At 41.7% G+C, this 23,093-nt stretch overlaps 1 protein-coding gene across 3 annotated transcripts in view; it reads right to left on the reverse strand.

The window, feature by feature from the left end:
* The window catches only part of KLHL24 (kelch like family member 24), a 59,394-nt gene extending 44,757 nt beyond the window's left edge, over positions 1-14,637 (reverse strand). The window contains exon 1 of one of the 3 annotated variants that reach the window (XM_072143286.1): positions 14,526-14,637. The gene's annotated coding sequence lies outside the window, so the exon portion shown is untranslated. The remainder of the gene's footprint in view (positions 1-14,525) is intronic. The other 2 variants (XM_072143285.1, XM_072143287.1) reach the window with 2 other exon arrangements.
* Positions 14,638-23,093: the final 8,456 nt, after the last annotated feature.

Here is a 23,093-nt window from a genome sequence, read left to right on the forward strand (position 1 = left end):
TTTGCTCCAAGCTTGTATATTAAATAGTATTGAGATAGAATGGACCACAATACTATGTTTTCTATGCTAAAATGTATTGTGTATGTAAAATGTGTACGTAAAAATCTATTTTTAAAACCTATTTTGAGATGGATGAAGTCAGGGATGGCCCATCCTTATGGTCAGTCAAAACATTGGATGAGATGTGTATGGAGGTTTAAAGGAGTTGTCCCATCAGAGCAAAATAGGGTTTATTCAAAAGATAGGGCCTAACTTGCTGATCGTGGGGGCCTCAGTGAAATGACCCCCCACGGATCACGAGAACGGGGGCCCAATGTACCCCCATCGCATGCCGAGATGACCGGAGCAGTCAGTGGCACATGTGCAGGCTGCTCTGTTCATCTGTACTAATTTTCATCAATCACAGGTTAAACAGTGAAAGGTAATTCCTCTATTAAAGGATCAAGCATTCATAAAATGAAAAAAGGTTTTAATCAGTTAAAAAAATCTATAGATGACACATCCCTTTAAAACAAAAGAACAGTAAGTCTGGAATCACTTCTTACATGTGGTACTAGAATCAGCTTCTCGGGAAAGGAGGATGCTTCCCATCTGTCTGCTTTCAATCCACAGTTTTAGGACCTTTGCAGGACCTTCAAAGGTCCTGAAATGTCTCTTATGTAAATGTGGTACTAGAATATAGCTTCTTGGGAATGGAGGACGTGTCCCTTCTGCCTGATATTAATCTGTGGTTTCAGGACCTTCAATGGTACTGAAATGGCTCTTGTGTTCATGTGTATTGAGAGCAGGAACAGATGTATGAGGATTTCATGGGTGAAGGCCCTTCTTAGTATAAATTTTGGTGGGTGCTATGGGTGGTCATGGGCACCTTAGAAGGCTTGGGTCCAGGGCTACCGCCCAAACCGCCTATAGCAGTGGTGGCGAACCTATGGCACGGGTGCCAGAGGCGGTACTCCAAGCTCTTTCTGTGGGCACCTGGGCCATCTCCCCAGCATACCAGACAGGACTCAAAGAATGTTCCTGCAGTCCCTAGCAACTTAAAAGATGCTGCTTTCAGTAATACTTGGCTACTTGGGACTGTAGGAAGAGGGAGAATGTGTAGACAGGGCACGAATTATCTTTGGAGGAACTGCTACTGGCTCCATGATTCTCTGTGTACACGGGGACACTGGAAAGAAGCTACTATTATGCAAATTTTCCCTCCTTTCTACTGTGTTGGTGTCCTAAGGAGGCCAGTATGATTGAACGTTGTTGAAGAACATGGATCAATAAATTACTACTTTCATTTTTGGTGGGCACCTCCCGATAAATGAGGGGGTTTGGGGTTGCAGTTTGGGCACTCCGTCGCTAAAAGGTTCGCCATCACTGGCCTATAGTATAATCCACTACTGCCTCTAAGTCGTTGTATGTAGAGTATTGGCATTTACAATAGACATTTAAAAACTATAATAAAAGAAAACTAGTGACATACTCCATCTGTAACAATGAGATCACCTGATTCTATGTTTAGGTAGTTGGAGAAACAATATAAGTTTATAGGGAAGCCCGGGTGACGTTACCTGGTGTTAGAGATAAGCAGACGGACCGGTTGTTCTGCTAAAATAATCAAATCTATAATTATCTGTTCAGTTATTGTGCAATCCTGCTCTGTGTCCTAGACGTTCTTTCTTCTAGAGATGTGTGATGGAGAAAACGACATGACCTCCAGGCTCTCATTTGCCTAATATCGGTTCAAAGGTCCTGACACATTCAGATACATAATGCGGCAGGAGATATGTTTATTATAAAGGTTGTTATAGTTTCAGTATAGTGTCTAATACAAGGCTTTATATGTTCCATCACTAATATTGCAGCAGCATTGGCAATATGATTGTCCATGCAATGTGTGGATCTGCAGGAGATCTTGCAGTATATGTCTCTAAGGTGGCATGGAAGTCCTAAGTATGGCACCACCTATGTTTCTCTCATTGGGAAGAGCAGTTTCTGTTCCTGGCTGGAGCAGGAGCTTCCACTGTCTGTAGTAGGACCAATATCCTTGTCTAAACTGCACCCTTAGGGGTTGGTAGATGGTGATTTTTTTTTTATATGGACCCCAGGGGATCTAAAGTTAACAAAGACTCTATACTTATATCTCTCTGGCACGTGTGGGACCGCCCCTCACTGACGTTATCTGTTTGTATACAGAGGCGCCATGGTTATGTCACATTGACAGCATTTCAATTTTCGCCTGAGGTAGCAAAAACGTTAGAATTGACCTTGACCATAGCCACTGTATAAAGGGTGTGCTGTTAGACATATACACTGTATACATACAGAGGACAGCAGTGACAGGTGGCACGCACTGGATTGGAGTGCCAGAGAGAGGTGAGTATAGACCTTCAGCAATTCATATATAAAAAAAATCTCATCCCAAACAACCCCTTTAAGCCAATCTCCACCCAGCTATGACACAGAAAAGTAGATTACCCTTAAACCCTTTCAGAAACGCAGATAATTTTTCTGACTGACAAGTAGTGAGGAGAAGATTATTCCCTGTAAATTAGTTAGTGACAATAAATATTATGGCTCAGGCCAAAATGGTGACCACAAGAAAACAAAACCATAAGCAATAGTTACCAATTGCTACATTAAGGCTACATTCACACTGCCGTTGCCCGCCGTACCGTAGTACGGCGGGCACACGGCGGTGCCGGGGAGAAGAGGAGGGGGTAAGCGCTGCTCACCCCCTCTTCCTCTCCATAGAGGAATATGGTGCACGGTGCTGTAAGCCGAGAAAAGATAGGACATGTCCTATCTTTTCACGGGGTATGGAGCAGCACTTGTGCTGCACTGTACCGCTCCCGTAGGGCGCCGTACGCCCATTGCCGTCTGTGGGGGACGTACATAGGCCGTATATATGTTCCCCATACGGCAGTGTGAATGTTGCCTTAGTTACATTTTTGTAATTGTAGAATGTTCTTTTATTTTACCTGCACAACAATTCCAAACACAGTAGTGGAGATGTGGAGAGTGAGGAGTTAATGGCAAAACAACAGTAAAAAGTGAAACCTTTTTTTTATTCTTTTATCTCAGCCAAGTACTTATAACTTTGTGCCTGTTATTTTGCATAGTTATCACTAGAGGTCACTTGCTGCCGAATGCTGTCAGGTGATCATTATACTTACCTTTTACCATGAAAATGTTGTGTAATCTGCAGGAAGGACATTGTAAGGCAGGAAGAGTTGAGCAGATTTAAATAGTGTACTACCTGTAGGCAGCATGAGCATGTTATAGAGCAGGGGGAGCTGAGCAGATTGCACATAGTGTACAGCAGATCATACAAAGTGTCCTATCAACTCATTGGGGACATATATAAATAAAAAAGAAAACTGTACAAACAGTATTGGAACAATAATAATGAGGGCCCTGCTCACAGGATCTTACAGTCTATGAGGATGAGAGGGTGACACAAGAGCTTACAGTCTATGAGGATGAGGGGTGACACAAGAGCTTACAGTCTATGAGGATGAGGGGGACACAAGAGCTTACAGTCTATGAGGATGAGGGGGACACAAGAGCTTACAGTCTATGAGGATGAGGGGTGACACAAGAGGTATAACTAAGAGTTGTATAATGGTCCAGCCACACTTCACAAGGGAATAGAACATAAAATATAATAAATATGCTTGAACCAGCCATAAGCCGCCATCTTATATACAAAGCTCATGGTCAATGGGACTGCAGAGAAACCTGGAGCTTGGTATCTGGTGTTTACTGGATAAACAGATGGGAGGAGGACACAGAATGGGTTAGCAAAGGGAGTTGAAATTTCATGCAGTTAGGGAGTGTTATAAGAGCATGTATGAAACTTTGGATATTGAGGATTAGTTGTGGCAGGGCATTCCAGAGAATTGTTGCAGCTTGGGAGAAGTCTTGGAGACGTGAGAGGTCCGAATTAAGGTCGAGATTAATCTAATATCACTGGCAGATCAAAGAGCAAGGGTTGGGTGATAGACTGAGATGAGAGATGAGTGGTAGGGGGGTGGATGAGGGTGATTATTTTAAACTGTATTCAGAAGGTGACAGGCAACCAGTGCAGTGACTGGCATAGACTGGAGGCATCCGTGTAGTGTTTGGTCTGAAAGACGAGCCTGGCTGCTGCATGAAGAGTAGATTGGAGAGAAGAAAGTTTAAGAAAGTGGAAGACCGATTAGTAGTGATTTACAGTAGACTAGACGACAGTGAATGAGAGCAAGAATTAGCATTTTAGAGGTTTCAATGGTGGAAATGGGCGGATTGTAGAGATGTTTCTGAGATGTATGTGGCAAGAATGAGCAGGAGATTAAATATACGTTGCAAAGGAGAGGTCAGAGTCCAACACAACCCCAAGACAGTGGGCCTCAGGGTTATAGTGATCCCATAGACTGAGATGGAGAGGTCATGATAGACTTGGTTATTGGATGGTGGAAACATATGCTTCAGTCTAAACCGACACATTTTCATAGTGACAAGCTGGTTATTATTATTTATACTGTGCTTCATTCCTTTTGTTTTGTATATTTTTCCAATTATTTATTCATGTCCTTATAATGACTCCACTATCTTGTGATCTGTCTTATTTCCCCATTGTTTTTTTAAATAGAGAAGGGAGTTCAAAATGTCAAGGGATGAAGTATTTGGGCAGAAACATTGGTTTTTCAGTTTTGGTTTAAAATTAGGCACTTTCCATGGACACGGCTCTTTATGTGTCAGCGTAAGGAATTCTGGCGGGAGCAAAGATCCATGATGGGACAAGAACAGAGAAATCCCTCACTATCCATGCTTCTGTCATTTTGCCAGGCTCAGTCGGAAAACACAGCTGTGATACAAGCAAGGATCACTGGTCTTCTGCTAGTTTATACACTTCTATTCACAACTTTCCATCTTACAAGCAAGTTCACACAGGGACATCTTTAGAAAAGAACCAAGTATTGAATCTAAGAGACAGTAAAAATACACAGTTTATAGTAGTATGGTTACATAGTTTCAGTTCAGAAAAACTGTAGAATTGACGTAACATATAGTTGTATTTGCATTTAATTGAAAGCCCCTCTGGCTAAATTTGGTACGTGGTCCTATTCGAAGAGTACTGCCTCCCTCACGTGCTGCATCAATATACTTATAAACAGGTCACTGACCATTAGGAGAACATACTGGGGCACATTTACTAAGACTAGTGTAGTGTGCACTAGGTGCAGTTTGCCTGTGTAGTGTGCAGGGGGCGCCAGATTCCTGATTTGTGGAGCCTGTTCTTCATGAATCTGGACCCTCTGCACTGCTCTGACAGAGGGCACCACTTTTTTGGTGCACCTTTAACATGGGACATGCAACACAATTCTGTCGGACTTTGCATGTTAAATGCTGACTGAGCATCGGAACGCTCTCTTCAGTGCAGAAATTTGTGTCACAAAGATTAGTGACACAAAAGGGTCGCGTGCCACACAAATGTGGAGCTGACACTTCTTAAATACCGGTGAACGCAGTTAGCACTAGAAAGAACCTGCAAAGTCCAACAGAAAACTGGCGCATAGGCCTTAGTAAATGTGCCCCAATGGCTCACTGTTTGCTGTGCTGAAATCTGATCATGGACAATTTCTGCATAGATTTGTAAAATTCCTTGTGTTTGCACTACGATAAAAGTTTTCTTCTTGAAAATGCACTTTACTGACAGCCCGTGGCTTCTGCCTCCATAACTTTCTGTGCACTTGTGTGAGAAAAACACAAATTACATTTTGCAGCTATTGACGGTACAATAGTTTGACTTTTAACAAAATTTTATAAATGAATAGTTTAGAATATACTGTAATAAAAAACGTTGTAATTTACTTTATTAAATAAATCTGTTCCTGTGCCCATCTTTTCCAACTACCATATTAGGTAGATCCGTGATGGTAGGTTTCCTTAAACTCTTTATGGACAGGTCCTGGATGGTATTATCTCTACAGAAAGCCAAATCAAGGTAAATATGATCCAGGTATGTCTCCCTTACACATCTGTATGCTGTGTTCAGGCCATCAGATACACTGCTCACTACAGGAGAAAGAAGGAGCCGAAAATGGCACAAAGAAGCTGCTTTCTCTAAGTATATTACAACATTTACTATTATCACCTGCTCTATACATTTTAGCAATAAACAACTGCTGTAGACAACTATTTACTTTTTTATTGCACTATTTTAGACCCAATATTTTATTTTTACTAGTCAAACAATACAGTGGAAAAGCTTAGAAGGCTTCAGGAGTAAGTTACCTTATATTTCTCTATCTATCTATAATATCTATCCTCACTTGCTCTACAAGTCAGTAATGCATGCTATTGTGCAATGCGAATCTGTAATGACTTGAACTAAGAATGACCTCCTGTACTGACAGATGTCACATCCTTGGCACCAGATGAGATCTCACGGTCATTGAGGTCACTGAAATAGCACTGCATAGGCATTATAAAACATGGATGGTCAAGAGATGTAGACTGGTTGATGTCTTCTTCCCACTGCTGTGATAATGTCTCATCCATATTCACATTATTGTTGATAATATGGATTTGTAAAAATACCATCTACTACCTGCTAGTATTATGTGACCATCCCACATGCAATCAGCCCAGCGTGTTCCAGTGCCTAAACGAGTCTTACCAAGTTGGCCTACATTCACACACATGTATGGGGGACGTATATACGGCCGACGTATATACGGCCGATATACGTCCCCCATACACTTCTATGTGCTCACGGCCCTGTACGGGAGCGGTACGGTGCAGCACACGTGCGGCACCGTACTGCTCCGTAGCCCGGGAAAAGATAGGACATGTCCTATCTCTTCCCGTGATACGGCGCCGTGCGCTGTTTCTTCCTTTGGAGAGGGGCGGGGGTGAGCTGCGCTCATCCCCTGCTCCTCTCCGCGGCGCCGATGTATGCCCGCCGTACTACGGTACGGCGGGCATACATCGTGTGAATGTAGCCTTATATTGTAAACATTCGGATCAATGGGGATCTGACTGATGGGATCCCCACCGATTACATTGGTCCCTTTCAAGCTAATGAGGTGCTTGATGCTCCATTCACTGTTTATGGGGGTTCCAGAAGTTACCAGACACAGTACTCCGCTATTTCCAGAACTGAAACGGACACATGAGACGAGTGCTATGCTCAGAAATTTCTGACATTAACTTATTATGAATTTAGCAGCAACATGCACTGTCCATAAATTAGTCCCAGCCTTTGGACTCCCACCAATCAGATTGCTATCCCCTAACCCAGTGGTGGCGAACCTATGGCACGGGTGCCAAAGGTGGCACTCGGAGCCCTTTTTTTGGGAACCCAAGCCATCAACATAGCACTCAACATAGAACTCAAAGAATCATCCTGAAGTCCCAGGCGACTCAAGAAATGCTACTATTTTAAAGCAACACTTTCAACACCGTAGAACATGTAGAAAGGGGAGGATTATCTTTAGAGCTTCTGTAGGCTACATGTTTCTTCCACTACAGGGGAACCGTGGAAAGATGCTACAACATTAGTCCAAATTTGCCTTTCTTCTTTCAACTGTTTTGTTGACCACAAAAAGCTGATATAATTGAAAGTTGTGGTAGAACAGGTAGCAATAAAATACTACTTAAATTGCCGTGCTGGCACTTTGCAATAAATAAGTGTGTTTTGGTTGTAGTTTTGGCACCCGGTCTCTAAAAGATTTGCCATCACTGCCCTAACCTGTACACAGCGGATCGGATAACATTATAGCTTGGTATAACCTCTTTAAAGGAAACCTACCATCACGGATACACCTAATAAGGTATATCCGATGGCAGGTTCCTTTACTAGGAACAAATCCTATACCTTTTACAGTATTTCAAAATCTTAAGTTGGCCGATATCTTGATAAAAAGTTTATTTTTTATATATGCAAATTACATGAAGAGGTTATTAGGCCGTCGAGTAGCCGCAACGTGGAGCAGAACTACACGCCACAGTAGCCTCTTTGTAGCCCTCCTATCCTATCTTCAGCTTGCTGGAGCTGCATGCACTCGTTAGAGAAGCCAATGGGTATGTGCGTGCGCAGTAGCCCCGGCTTTAGAGCTGAAGCTCCGCGGCATTGAGTTTGAACTCCCGCAGACTTGTGATTGCCTGCTGAAAATAGGGTAGGAGGGCTACAAAGAGGCTACAGGGGTGTGGTGTTCTTCTCCACGTCGTGGCTACTCTACACCCCAGTAGCCTCTTCATGTAATTTGCATATATAAAAGATAAACTTGTTATCAAGATATCAGCCACTCAGGTACATCCGTGATGGTAGGTCAAAACTAAAAATCTGTTCTAAATTTGACACAAATTTGGCTGTGGATAAAAATCGCTATAGATAAAAGCTGAAGTAAAATCTGCATTTCATAGCACCAGATGCACTTGTTTTTAGTACAGTATATGTCTTAAGTTTTTAAAAAAATTTTATTGGAAATTTTGGCTCATATTTCACAACACAAACTTTGCAAGAAATCTGTGTGTGAACTTAGACCAAGAAGACCAAGACAATAGTGAATGCTTACTCCCTGGCTGGGATTTTGGAGGATTAGCATTCTTGCAGTGTTGTTTGAAGTGGCATTACTTGTATTTGAAATGGAGTTCTGCTCGGCAGAGAACATCATGTGAACTTCTCAGTTCTATTTATATTCTGGTAATATGAGCTTTTACAAGATGTGGCACTTACAAATGTGAAATAGGGTTACATGGGAGATTTGGGTAACAACTGTTGTAGCCAGTTAAATACAAATGCCTTTGTTATATGAGCTTTGTGTAGGAAGCCACCCATTTCAATAATAGAATCTAAAGCTTTCACTTATTAATTTAACTTGTTAATGCCTTATTAGTTCATTTAGCATTAACGAGATTTTCCAGGAAATTAGTTTGATCGACACTTAAAGAGGACCTTTCATCCACATAAAAGGCAGTGTTACACTGCTAGCGTTATCGCAACCCTCCGTAAACACTGCCGCGCTGCACACTAGAAACGCCGGACCACGCTGTAAGTGGTTCCACGTATTCATGGGCTGCTTCTCCCCGGACCGCCGACTCCATATGGAGTGCTTTCTGCACTTTAGTACCATTACCCAGATGTATTAAAGCCTTTGCTCCAGTTTTCTGTTGGACTTTGCACATTCTTTTCAGTGCAAACTGCTTGAACATGGATTTATAAGGTGTCAGAGACACATTTGTGGCGCATGCAACACAATTTGGACACGGCTTCACTATTCCTTACAGTTCCATCTCTTTGCTAGCATGCTAGCTTTATAATATGTATGTAAAGTATAAAATTGTATGTTTTACATGGGGGAGATTTATCGTATTCTGGTTCATCGAACGCGTGTAGGCTATAGCTAGTGTGCAGGAGCAGGGCAAAAAGCGTCCCACTCTACAACCCGGCACGGCTTCCTTAACAGCCCTCCATGTCCACTTGCCGTGGACTTGCTATAACTGGGTAAATAATCCCAATTCTTTGCCGTAGACCAGGAATTGCAGTGATTTCAATACACTATGGCTGATTTAAATCCTATAGCAGAAAGAACATAATGCCAAATGCACAAAAGTCACATCATGTTAATTACATGTGACACAATGACCATGGGATTTAGGTAAGTGTTTCAACTGCCACATGGAAAGAAAGATCTACATCCTGGGAAGCATCTACCTGGATGTAAGACCTACTTCATGAAGTGCACTTAGCTCCCTACATCCAACCTCTTGTGCCATTGTTCTTATTTGCGCTAAATTGCATTGTTTTAATTAGGTTAATTCAGGATTATTTGTATAGACATTTAAGACAATTCCACAAGTTTAAATCAACATCTGCTGCATTGGTAAGTAGTTATGGGTTATGTAAATGAATTAATAAAGATTAAAACACAATCAGAGAGATTGGTTGGCAGTTGTCTTCTTTGGGGCATGCAAGGTCACAATGACTGTACCCAAAGAGAAATATGAGGCTAACACAGAACACTGCAGGTGTCACAATAAAGCTCCTTGGCAGCTGGGACCATGACATCATAAAGGACCTGGCTCTGCTGGCAGCCATGACAGTTGAATTGCTCATTCAAGCTTTGGAGCTTTTTCTAGAAGATGGTTTGTGCTGCCCCTGGAAAGCTCAGGACGGCTAATGAATCATGTGAAGTAAGGTATTCTAAGCCAAATTTAGCCTATAGCAGAATATAATGCTTAACCCCTTCCCGACTTGTGATGTAGTATTATGGTGCGGGTGCTTGGAGAGAGCTCACAGGCTGAGCCCTCTTTATAGCCAGTAGGTTTTTGCTGCATATTGCAGCAAACACTTATTGATAACACGCTGCCGGCAAAGCTGCTGATTGCTTCAAAAAGCCATACTGTAGTATGGCAGTATATGGTAGGATCAATCAGACAACCTAGGGTTAAAGTACCCTAGGGAGTCTGAAAAATAGTAAAAATAAACAAAGGAAAAAAAATAATATTAAAAAACCCTAAAAATCCAAATCACACGCCTTTCCCTAGAAGTCATATAAATATAAATAAACAGTAAAAATCATAAAGACATTAGGTATTAGGTATGTCCCAAAATGCCCGATCTATTAAAATATAATAATGTTTTTTCACTGTGTTTAACCCCATAACGGTAAATAGCGCCCAAACTCAAAAATGGCACTTTCTTGCCATTTTAAAAAATATAAAAAATTTAATAAAAAGTGATCAAAAGGTCATACAGTCCTAAAAATAGAACCATGGAAAATGTATTCAACGCAAAAAATTACACCACCCACAGCTCTATAAACCAAAGTATGAAAAAGTTGTTAGCGCCAGAAGATGGCAAAATCTAAAAAAAAAATTTTGTACAGGAAGTTTTATTTTTTGTAAATGTATGAAAACATCATAAAACCTATACAAGCCATAAAATCCAAGCCCACAAAAAAAAAAGTTGCACATGCGTTTTTTCACCAATTTCACTGCATTTGGATTTTGTTTCCTAATTCCCAGTACACGGCATGGGATATTAAATACAGTCCCTCTGAAGTCTATTTTCTTACACAGAAAACAAGCCATCACAGAGCTCTTTACATGTAAAAATAAAAAAGTTATAGATTTTTGATGGTGGGGAGTGAAAAATGGAAATGCAAAACAAAAAAAAAAGGGCCAAGTCGTTAGCCAACCCCATGTGCCATTATCCTGGTTTGCTCTAAATTGAGTCATTTTAATGAAGTTAAAGGGAACCTGTCACCAGGAGACCCATTTTTAGCACTCTCCCAGTCCCCACAGAGCATAGTACATACACTGCCAAAGTGTTTTTGTATTAAAAATTGGTTTTACAGAAAAAAAGATATGTTATATTGTACCTTTCATTAGCATGTGCTGTGTGACTAGGCAGTTGCCTATTGGGAGTGGCTGGAAAGGAGCAGTTCCCCCCACCCTTGGGAAACAGCTACTCCATGTGACCTTTTCAGATATATGAAAACACCTATCACTGGGCTTAGTGACGCCCCCTGTTTCCAAAGGGTGGGGGGGAACTGCTCCTTTCCAGCTCCTCCCAATTGGCAACTGCCTAGTCACACAGCAGATGCTAATGAAAGGTACAAAAAATGGGTCTGCTGGTGACAGGTTCCCTTTAAGTCGGGATTACTTTGTATAAAAAACCCCCACAATTTCTCAAGTTTTAGTCAACATCTGCTGCATTGATATCAGAGTAGTTATGAGTTATGGAAACTGATTAATAAAGATTAAAACACATTTAGAGAGATGTCTACACCACTGGCTTGTGCTACATTTTTTGCTTAGTAGGCAGTTGTCTTTCTTTTTGGTGCCTGCAAGTGCCACCTGTTTGTCAGAGAAACTTGCCAATTGAAATTCAAAATGCCTGCTCGTAGAGAAAAAACTGAGGCTAATTTTCATAAAATGGAACACTGCACACGTCACAATAAAGATCCTTGGCAGCTCGGTCCATGACATCATAAAGATCCTTGTCTCATATATGCTATAGAGCTCTTCAAGGAAGCATCAATAGACGGTGTGTACAACCCCTTTTATGTGAGAGTTCATGGAAACCTTAGGAAAGGTAATGGGTCATCTAAAAAAGTAAGTATAAGGCAGATTTAAAGCCTATAGCAGAAGATAATGCTAAAAGAACATAAGTCACATCATGTTTTTTGCATGTGACAAGTTTGAGGTAAGTGTTTGTGTTTCAAATGGCCTGCCCCCTATAATAGTACATTAGTAGTATAGTAGTATAGAAAGCCTTCAGTACAGAAAGTGTTCAGAGTCCTTTAAATTTTTCACTTTCATTGAAATGTAGATATGTTGCTACCAAGAAAAACTGAAATATCACATGGTCATAAGTATTCAGACCTCATATTTAACCCACATCCTGTCCATTTACTTCTGATCTTCCTTGAGATGGTTTTACTCCTTCTTTGGAGTCCAGCTCTGTTTAATTAAACTGATTGAAATTGATTAGGAAAGGCACACACCTATCTATTTAAGGCCTCACAGCTCACAGTATATGTCATAGTGGCGACCATAATCTTTAAATGGAATAAGTTTGGGATGTTTGACCTCCTCTGCTCGTTTTGCACATATATAAGGGTCCATATATAACGCCTGTATGCCAGCCCTTCCACACATAAAGCACACCTTGCAAAGAATGGAAATCCTTTTATTATATCAAAATATGATGCAAGGACTTCTCATCTGCTGATGAGAAGTCCCTGCATCATATTTTGATATAATAAAAGGATCTCCATCCTTTGCAAGGGGTGGGTGTGTGGGTTCAGGCCGACATACAGGCCTGTATCCACAGGGTAAACAAGTCCAGGGACCCTATCACAGCCTCCCCTCACTAATAACATATCCTGCAGCGGCCTCCACTCTCTAATAACATATCCCGCAGTGGCCTCTCGTTACTAATTACATGTCCAGCAGTGGCCTCCCCTCACTAATAACATGTCCAGCAGTGGCCTCCCCTCACTAAGAACATGTCCAGCAGCGGCCTGTCTTCACTAATAACATGTCCAGTAGCAGCCTCCCCTCACTAATAACATGTCCAGTAGCAGCCTCCTCTCACTAATATCATGTCCAGCAGCAGCCTCCCCTCACTAATAACATGTCCAGCAGTGGCCTCCCTTCACTGATAACATGTCCAGCAGCGGTGTCCCTTCACTAATAACATGACCCGGCAGCAGCCCCCCTCACTTATAACATATCCAGCAGTGGCCTCCCCTCACTGATAACATGTCCTGCAACGGCCTCCCTTCACTAATAACATTTCCCAGCAGCAGCCACCCTCACTAATAACGTGTCAAGCAGCTGCCTCCCCTCACTAATAATATGTCCCGCAGTGGCCTCCCCTTACTAATAACATGTTCCAGCAGCCTCCCTTTTCACATAAAATGCCCCAGCAGCCATTCTTTTTTTAAAGAAAATGCCCCAGCAGTCTTCCTTTACACATAAAATGCCCCAGCAGCCTCCCTTTTCAAATACAATGCCCCAGCAGCTTCCCTTCACAAATAATGTGTCTGTACTCCGACTAAAATGGCAGCTTGACCAGAAGAGCTGGAGGAGCTATGGGCAGTGGGCGGACCGGATCACTGGGGAAGAAGTCAGAGGGGGCAGGAACAGAGTGGAGGGTGGGGGCAGGAACAGGAGTGGGGGAATGATTGTTTGGGCCACTTTGCGCCATATAGCAGGCCCTGGTGATGGTCGGACCGGGTGGGGAATTGCAGCGCAGCAGTCTGCAGAGTGCAGACACTGTGATTGTGCCGCCGCCACGGGCCCCTGGAGCTCACGGGCCCCTGGAGCTCATGGGCCAGTAAACACAATCCAGACCCCTTATCTTACTCAATACCATCAACTTGAAACACTATTAATCCAATTAAAAGTCACTAATTTTCATTGGAATTAAAGGTCTACATCTAGTGGAACTATCTACGTGGATGGTAGACCAACTTCATGCAGTGCAATACTTCACTACATCCAACCCCTTGTGCCATTGTCCTACGTAGCTCTAAGTTGCATCATTTTAACTATGTTAATTCAGGATTATCTCGTACAAAAATTTAAGACAATTTCTCAACTTTTTATCAACGTCCGCTGTGTTGATATTGTCATAGAAATCCAGTACGTTTTTGATTCTACACTGTTCCAAATTAATGGGGTAACCGGATCACGAGTTCAGAGAATAAAATCATGCTGAGACCAGATTCTAGTTAATTAGTACAAAGCACATACTTATATTAGTAAAATACCAAGATACATAAAACAATAGGAAAGTGTCTCCAAAATCTCCACCTTTTCTACGTTGGTGCAAAAAGACATGGATGCAAGACATAGGAGGAATATATTGTTGCAACATAGTATTCAGAAGCTCCACAGAACAGCTTCTGACCTTCAAGCTAGCACAACATGTAAAATGAAAATGATTCTACAGTCATAGGGAATATAATATAAATCTACAGTATAAATCAACAACTTAGTTTGAAATATTGAAATAATTCCCTCACAAATCCTACCTTTTGTGATGTTGGAAACTCTTCTACTATAATCTCTCTCTAAAAGAAAAATTAGTTTTTAAATTCTTTACTTAATTCATGGCAGCACCATGGCTTGAGATCTTCACAATATCCTTTTTTAACTTGGAAACATAAAAAGCATAATAATTGAAATGAGTTATAAATACAAAGAGAATAATGAAATATAAGCCGAGGCAACTAATTTTACCACATATAACTGGGATAACTTATTGACTTGTGTGTAAGCTTAGGGTGGTAAATGCAGAAACTAAATATCCAGTAGTCTCCCCTCATCAATAAAAGTATGGAGGTGCAGAGTGAGGGGGCAGCTAGTTGGGTAACATGTAGAAGGCGGGGTAGAGGGAAGAGTTGTAGGGAGTCTAGTCCTGATCTGGTGCACCCCAATAAGTTTGCCAGGCTGGCGGATGAGGGGGATATCAGCTCTGGGGTAGCAATGCTGCAGAAAGACGTGGCCGCTAGCAACCAGGGGAATGTCTGCTCCAGTAAGAAGGGTAATGGGAGCACAGGCAAGGTCAGACAGGTGCTGGTAGTGGGAGATTCCATTATTAGGGGAACACACAGGGCAATCTGTCACAAAGACCGTGCATACCGAACAGTGTGTTGTTTGCCGGGTGCTCGGGTTCGGCATGTTGCGGATCGGGTTGATGGATTACTGGGAGGGGCTGGTGAGGAACCAGCGGTCATGGTCCACATTGGCACTAATGACAAAGTAAGAGGTAGGTGGAAGGTCCTTAAAAATGATTTCAGAGATTTAGGCCATAAGCTCAGGGCAAGGACCTCAAAGGTAATTTTCTCCGAAATACTGCCTGTACCACGTGCCACACCAGAAAGGCAGCGGGAGATCAAGGATCAAAAGTTGGTGTAGGAAGGAGGGTTTTGGGTTCATGGAGAACTGGACTGACTTTTCTGTTGGCTACAGGCTCTACAGTAGGGATGGGCTGCACCTCAATGGGGAGGGGGCCGCTGTTTTAGGGGAAAAAATGGCTAGAAGGTTAGAGGAGTGTTTAAACTAGAGACCTGGGGGGAGGGCAACTACACTTGTGCAGGGCAAATAGACAGTGTACATACAGAGCTGGGAAGAGTCATAGTCCATGGGGGAGGAAGGGGGGCTGGAATGAGATTGGGGAATAAGGACAAAAGGAATACGGACAGGGAAAACCATATAAAGTGCATGTACACAAATGCCAGAAGCCTCACAAACAAAATGGAGGAACTGGAACTCTTGATGTTGGAGCGGAAATATGATATAGTGGGCATCAGCGAGACATGGCTGGACAGTAGCTATGACTGGGCTGTTACTATAGATGGTTATAGTCTTTTTAGAAAGGATCGTATAAATAAAAAAGGGGGAGGGGTTTGTTTATATGTGAATTCTTGCCTCAAGCCCGTCCTGCGAGATGACATCAGTAACGCAAATGTGGTGGGTGGAGATAAGAGGAGGGAAAAAGAATAATAAAATATTACTAGGGGTTTGTTATAAGGCTCCAAATATAATGGAGGCAGCAGAGGAAATGCTGATAAGTGAAATGGATACGGCTTCAAAGCATGGTGAAGTACTTATCATGGGGGACTTAAATTACCCAGATATCGACTGGGGGGCAGAAACCTGCAGGTCCTTCAAAGGCAGCAGGTTCTTGTCAACAACAAAAGACAATTACCTGTCGCAACTAGTCCTGGAGCCAACAAGAGGGGGGGCACTGCTGGACCTTATCCTTACCAACAGACCTGATAGGGTATCAAAACTACAGGTTTTGGGGGGAACCTGGGGAATAGTGATCATAATATCATTGATTTTGTATTACGCTTTACTAAGAGCGTTAGTGAAGGAGCAACCAACACTCTAAATTTCAGGAGGGCAAATTTTCAGCAACTAAGGGAAGACCTTAAAGGGATAAAGGGACTGGGATAATGTTCTCAAAGACAAAAGCCCCCCCAAAAAATGGGACTTTTTCTCATATATTCTGAAAAAGTCCTGTGAGAAACACATACCTTATGGGAAAAAGCATAAAAGGAACAAGAAAAACCCTATGTGGCTAACTAGTCTTGTAAAGAAAGCAATAAGTGAGAAAGATAAAGCGTTTAAGGTGCTAAAACGTGAAGGTAGTGATGAGGCATTACAGGATTATAGAGAGAAAAATAAATCCTGTAAAAAGCAGATAAAGGCCGCAAAAATAGAGACTGAGAGAAATATTGCCAGGGAGAGCAAAAATAATCCCAAATTATTTTTCAAGTATATAAATGATAAGAAACTAAAAACAGACAGTGTGGGTCCCCTTAGAAATAACATGGGGGTCATGGTGGAAGGAGATGAGGAAACGGCCAATCTACTGAATGTCGCCTTCTCAACTGTCTTTACCCAGGAAAATCCCCTGGTGGAAGACACAATGAGGAATAATGTTAATTCTTTTTATAATGTCAACAGTTTAACCCAGGAAGAGGTACGGCACCGCCTCGCAACCACTAAGATAGATAAATCACCTGGGCCAGATGGCATACACCCCCGGGTTCTGCATGAATTATGTACGGTGATAGACAGACCGTTATTTTTAATATTTGAAGATTCATTGAGGACTGGTTATGTTCCACAGGAATGGCGCATAGCAAATGTGGTACCAATATACAAAAAAGGATCAAATAGCGATCCTGGAAACTACAGACCCGTGAGACTAACTGCTGTGGTGGGGAAAATTTTTGAGGGGTTTATTAGAGATGCTATCCTGGCGTATCTCACTGTGCACAACCTTATAACCCAGCGTCAGCATGGGTTTATGAGAGATCGGTCCTGTCAGACTAATCTGATTGGTTTCTACGAGGAGGTAAGTTCAAGACTGGATCTGGGGGACGCTGTGGATGTTGTATATCTGGACTTTGACACCGTGCCGCATAAAAGGTTGGTATATAAAATGAGACTGCTGGGAATAGGAGAAAATCTGTGTATTTGGGTAAGTAATTGGCTTAGTGATAGAAAACAGAGGGTGGTCATTAATGGCACATTCTCAGATTGGGTTGATGTTACCAGTGGAGTGCCACAGGGGTCAGTATTGGGGCCACTTCTTTTTAATATTTTTATTAATGACCTGGTAGTGGGTTTACACAGTCAAGTTTCAATATTTGCAGATGATACTAAGCTGTGTAAAGTAATAAATATTGAGGTCGATAGTTTAGCATTACAGAGGGATTTGTGGAAGCTTGAGGGATGGGCAGAGAAATGGTTGATGAGGTTTAATGTATATAAATGTAAAGTTATGCACTTGGGCCATGGAAACAAAAAGTATAATTATGTTCTAACGGTCAATTACTTAGTAAAACTGAAGCTGAAAAGGACTTGGGGGTATTGGTGGATGGTAAACTTAATTTTAGTGTCCAGAGCCAGGCGGCTGCTGCTAAAGCAAATAAAATAATGGGATGTATCAAGAGAGGAATAGATTCTCATGATAAAGACATAGTTTTGCCCTTATACAAATCCCTGGTCAGACCACACATGGAATATTGTGTACAGTTTTGGGCACCAGTGTATAAAAAGGATATAGTAGAGCTGGAACGGGTGCAGAGGAGAGCAACCAGGATTATTAGGGGAATGGGGGAACTAGAATACACTGACAGATTAAAAAATTTGGGATTATTCAGTTTAGAAAAAAGACGACTGAGGGGAGACCTCATTACAATGTACAAATACCTGAACGGACAGTACAAGGATCTCTCCAAAGATCTTTTTATACCTCGGCCTGTGACCAGGACAAGGGGGCATCCTCTACGCCTAGAGGAGAGGCGATTTTACCATCACCATAGACAAAGGTTCTTTACTGTAAGAGCAGTGAGACTGTGGAACTCTCTGCTGCAGGAGGTTGTTATGGCGGACTCTATGTACATGTTCAAGAGAGGCCTGGATGACTTTCTGGAGAGAAAAAATATCATGGGTTATGGGGATAAAACATTTATGTAATTCTTAAAGGTTGGACTTGATGGACTTGCGTCTCCTTCCAGCCTTATATACTATGATACTATGATACTATGAAAATGCCCTCCCTTCACTAATGAAATGTTTTTGTTTTTTCATTTTCATTTTTCACTCCCCATGATCAAAAATCCATAACAGCGCGGCCGACCCGTGACGTGCTATTACGTCACGAGTCGTGAACGGGTTAAAGAAATGCCCAGCTCCATTTATAATGAAACTAGCTGTAGATCCCGACATTTCCCAAGATGGTAAATACCTGCTCTTAGCTACAACAAAATAGAATGGGTTAACAAAAAATATTTTATATGTATCTATAGACTGTCTCTGACCATCCCTTTTTTATAAACTTTTCTCGCGTCCCTGTCACTGTCAGTCTCATTTCAGTGACTGTCTCTGTCCTTGACGGTCAATTGACGGTCTATGGTGAGATTTATCAGAAGTGCCTGAGAGCAGGACTGTCCATGGCAACCAATCAGAGCTCAAGTTACATTTTTGCACAGCTGTTTATAAAATTACAGCTGATCTCTGATTGGTTTCCATGGGCAACTGGAAGAGTTTTACCTCAGACATTTCTGATAAATCTGCCCCTATCTCTGTATCCCTATCTTACCTAACACATAAGCGTCTTCTACTCATTGCTTATAGTAACCAATCACAGCTCAGAGCTCATATTAATGACCTGTGGCACAACAGTAGCCAATCACGGCTCAGCTTCCAACTGAAGCAGCAGCAGCAGACAATGACTCCTGTATATGGTGGGAAATAAGTGGATTTTGGAAAGCGGGGGTTGAACATTTGAGCTCAAAACCTAGTCTGTGACATTCCCGGAGTCACAGGCAACGACTGTGCAAAATTTGGTGATTGTAAACCCTAAGTGGTCTGATGAATCCTGATGTATAATGCAATACTAATGTATTGCATTATATGGGGATTTCTTGATGATCTATAAAAGATTGCCTGGCACATTGTTATGTATCATGCTTAGTGACAAGCCAGGGAGTCTCACATAGACTTCCGGCTGACATAGCAACGGATCAATGCCGACCTATGACGTCACACCACCAGCCTTTAAGTGCTCCCAACGGCATAGCCGGGGGGCATTTAAATAGTTAATACCTGCAATCAGCGCCAGCTCCAGTTTCGGGTGTTTGCAGGGGGTATTTATCAGGGCTTCTGTGCTAGGACAGAAACAATTTTGCAACATAGTATTCAGCAGCTGCACAGAACAGCTTCTGACCTTTAAGCCAGTACAACATGTAAAAGGAAAATGATAAGCGAATGTAACGATAATGTACAGTATAAAGGAGTGCAATGCAGTGTATACTGACACAAACAACTAAGAAATTTTGTAATAATTACCTTACAAAATCAAAGTAGCTATGAGTTATGTAAACTAATTAATAAAGATTAAAACAATTTATAAGATAGACATCTCTCTTAGGCTATATTCACACTGCCGTATGGGGGACGTATATACGGCTGACATATAAACGGGAATGGGCGCACAACGTGCGGCACCGTACCGCTCCAGACCCCGTTAAAAGATAGGGCATGTCCTATCTTTTTTCAGCTCAGGGCGCTGTTCACCATATTCCTCTGTGGAGGCAGGCGAGGGTAAGCAGCGCTCACCCCCTCCACCTCCCCTCCGGCCCTGCCGTGTGCCCACTGTGCTACGGTACGGCGGGCAATGGCAGTGTGAATGAAGTGTGAATAAAGTGTTTTCATCTTTATTAATCAGTTTACATACCTTATAACTACTTTGATATCAATGCATCAGATGTTGATTAACATTGGCTTGTGCTACATGATTTACTTGGTTGGTAGGCTTTAGTCTTCCTCTTTGGAGCTTCCAAGTACCTCCTGTTTGTTATTGAAACTTGGCAATTGAAATCAAAATGGCTGCAAAACATGAGGCTAATTTGCATAAAATAGAACACTGCACGTGTCACAATGAAGCTCCTTGACATCCGGGTCCATGACATCATAAAGGGCCGGGCTCTGCTGGCAGCCATGACAGTTTCAATTGCTCATTCAAGGCTTGGAGCTCTTCAAGGAAGCACCAGGAGATGTGCTGCCCTTGACATCTAAGGGTTCATGGAAACCTCAGGAGGGGTAATGGGTCATACCAGGATAGGAAGTATAAGGCAGACTTAAACCCAAACATAATGCTAAAAGCACAAAAATCACATCATGTTAATTGCATGTGACAAGATGACTGAGGTAAGTGTTTTAACTTCTCAATCCTCATAGTAATATATAAATATATGTTTTTGGAGTATGTTTACAGCAGGACAAGTCACAATCAAGACTCTCATAGGTTTCTAAATGTAAGCACCATCAACCTCAGACACTTGATTTTGCTGCTAAACACTAGTGTTTATTCATCCATTTAAATATTGAATGTTTTCATTGGAATCAAAGGTGCAAATATAGGGGAATTATCTACCTGGAAAACCCATTTAGAGAGATGTCTACACCACTGGCTTGTGCTTCATTTTTTTCTTAGTAGGCAGTTGACTTCTTTGGGACTTGCAAGTTGCTCCTGTTTGTCAAAGAAACTTGGCAACTGAAATTCAAAATGGCTGCTCCAGTGAAAAATATGAGGCTAATTTGCATAAAATGGAAGACTGCTCATGGCACAATAAAGCTCCTTGGCAGCTGGGTCCATGACATCATAAAGGGCCTGGCTCTGCTGGCAGCCATGACAGTTTCAATTACTTATTCACACTGTGGAGCTCTAAAGGGAAGCATCAGGAGATAGTTTGTGTGTACCCTGACATCTGAGGGTTCATGAAAATCCCAAGAGAGGTAATGGGTCATATCAAAAAACGAAGTATGATGCAGATTAAAGCCTATAAAAGAATATAGTGCTAAAAGCACAAAGGTCACATCATGTTAATTACATGCTACAAGATCAGATTGAGGTAAGTCTTTCACCTCTCCCATTCCCTTTAATATAATATAAATATATGTTTTTGGAGCTTGTTAACAGCAGGACAAGTCACAATCCAGACCCCCAAGGTTTCTCAATATAAGTGCCATCAACTTGAGACACTTGCTTATGCTGCTAAACACTAGTCTTTTGTAGTCTTATTAAAATTCTAACCTTTTCATGAAAGGTCTACATCTAGGGGAATTAAATGGGAAGCATCTATGTACAAGGATGTAAGACCTCCTTCATGAAGAAAATGTTGTTCCCTACATCTAACCTCTTGTGTCTTTGTCCTAATTTCTTTCAAATTGCATTATTTTAAACAGGGTTATTCAAGATTAACTTGTAAAACAATTTAAGACAATTTCACAAGCTTAATCAACATCTGCTGCATTATTATCAAAGTAGTTACGAGTTATGTAACCTGGTAAGTTAAGATTAAAAAACATTACAAGCGATGTCTACACCACTGGCTTGTGCTTTATTTTTTACTTGGTTGGCAGTTGAAGAGAAAAACATGAGGAGAATTTGCATCAAATAGAACACTGCACGTGTCACAATAAAGCCCCTCGGCAGCTGGGTCCATGACATCATAAAGGACCTAGCTCTGCTGGCAGCCATGACAGTTTTAATTGCTTATTTAATCTTTGGAGCTCTTCAAGGAGGTATCAGGAGATGGTTTGTGATACCCCTGACATCTAAGGGTTCAAGGAAACCTCAGGAGGGGTAATGAATCATGTGAAGTAAGGTAATGTAAGGAAGATTTAAAGCCTATAGCGGAACAATACGCAGAACATAATACTAAAAGGTTTCCATGAACCCTTGGATGTCGGATAATGCTAATTGCATGTGACAAGATGATCAGACAGAGGTAAGTGTTTCAACCTCCCCATTCCCTAAAGTTATATGTAAATATATGTTTTTGGAGCATATTTACAGCAGGACAAGTCACAATCTAGGCCCCCAAGGTTTCTAAATGTAAGCACCATCAACCTCAGACACTTGATTTTGGTTGAATGTTGAACATTTTAATTGGAAGTAAAGCTCCACATCTAGGGGAATTATCTACCTGGAAGTAATACATCCTTCATAAAGTGTATAAAAATTTAAGACAATTCCACAAGTTTTAAACAACATCTGCTGCATTGATATCAAAGTAGTTACGAGTTTTGTAAACTGATTAATAAAGATTAAAACACAAATATTAGAGATGTCTACACCACTGGCTTGTGCTTTTTTTTTTACTTGGTTGGCAGTTGTCCTCTTTGGGGCTTGCAAGTGCGGTCTGTTTGTCAGAGAAACATTGACGTTCAAATTCAAAATGGCTGCACCAAGAGAAAAACATGAGGCTAATTTGCATCAAATAGAACACTGCATGTGTCACAAGAAAGCTCCTTGGCAGCTGGGTCCATGACATCATAAAGGACCTGGCTCTGCTGGCAGCCATGACAGTTTCAATTGCTCATTTCATCTTTGGAGCTCTTCATGGAGGTATCAGGAGATGGTTTGTGATACCCCTGACATCTAAGGGTTCAAGGAAACCTCAGGAGGGGTAATGAATCATTTGAAGTAAGGTGGTCTAACGGAGATTTAAAGTTATACCAGAACGAAATGCAGAACATAATGCTAAAAGGTTTCCATGAACCCTTGGATGTCG

Source organism: Engystomops pustulosus, chromosome 3 (assembly GCF_040894005.1).
Source record: "Engystomops pustulosus chromosome 3, aEngPut4.maternal, whole genome shotgun sequence".
Classification (NCBI taxonomy): Eukaryota; Metazoa; Chordata; class Amphibia; order Anura; family Leptodactylidae; genus Engystomops; species Engystomops pustulosus.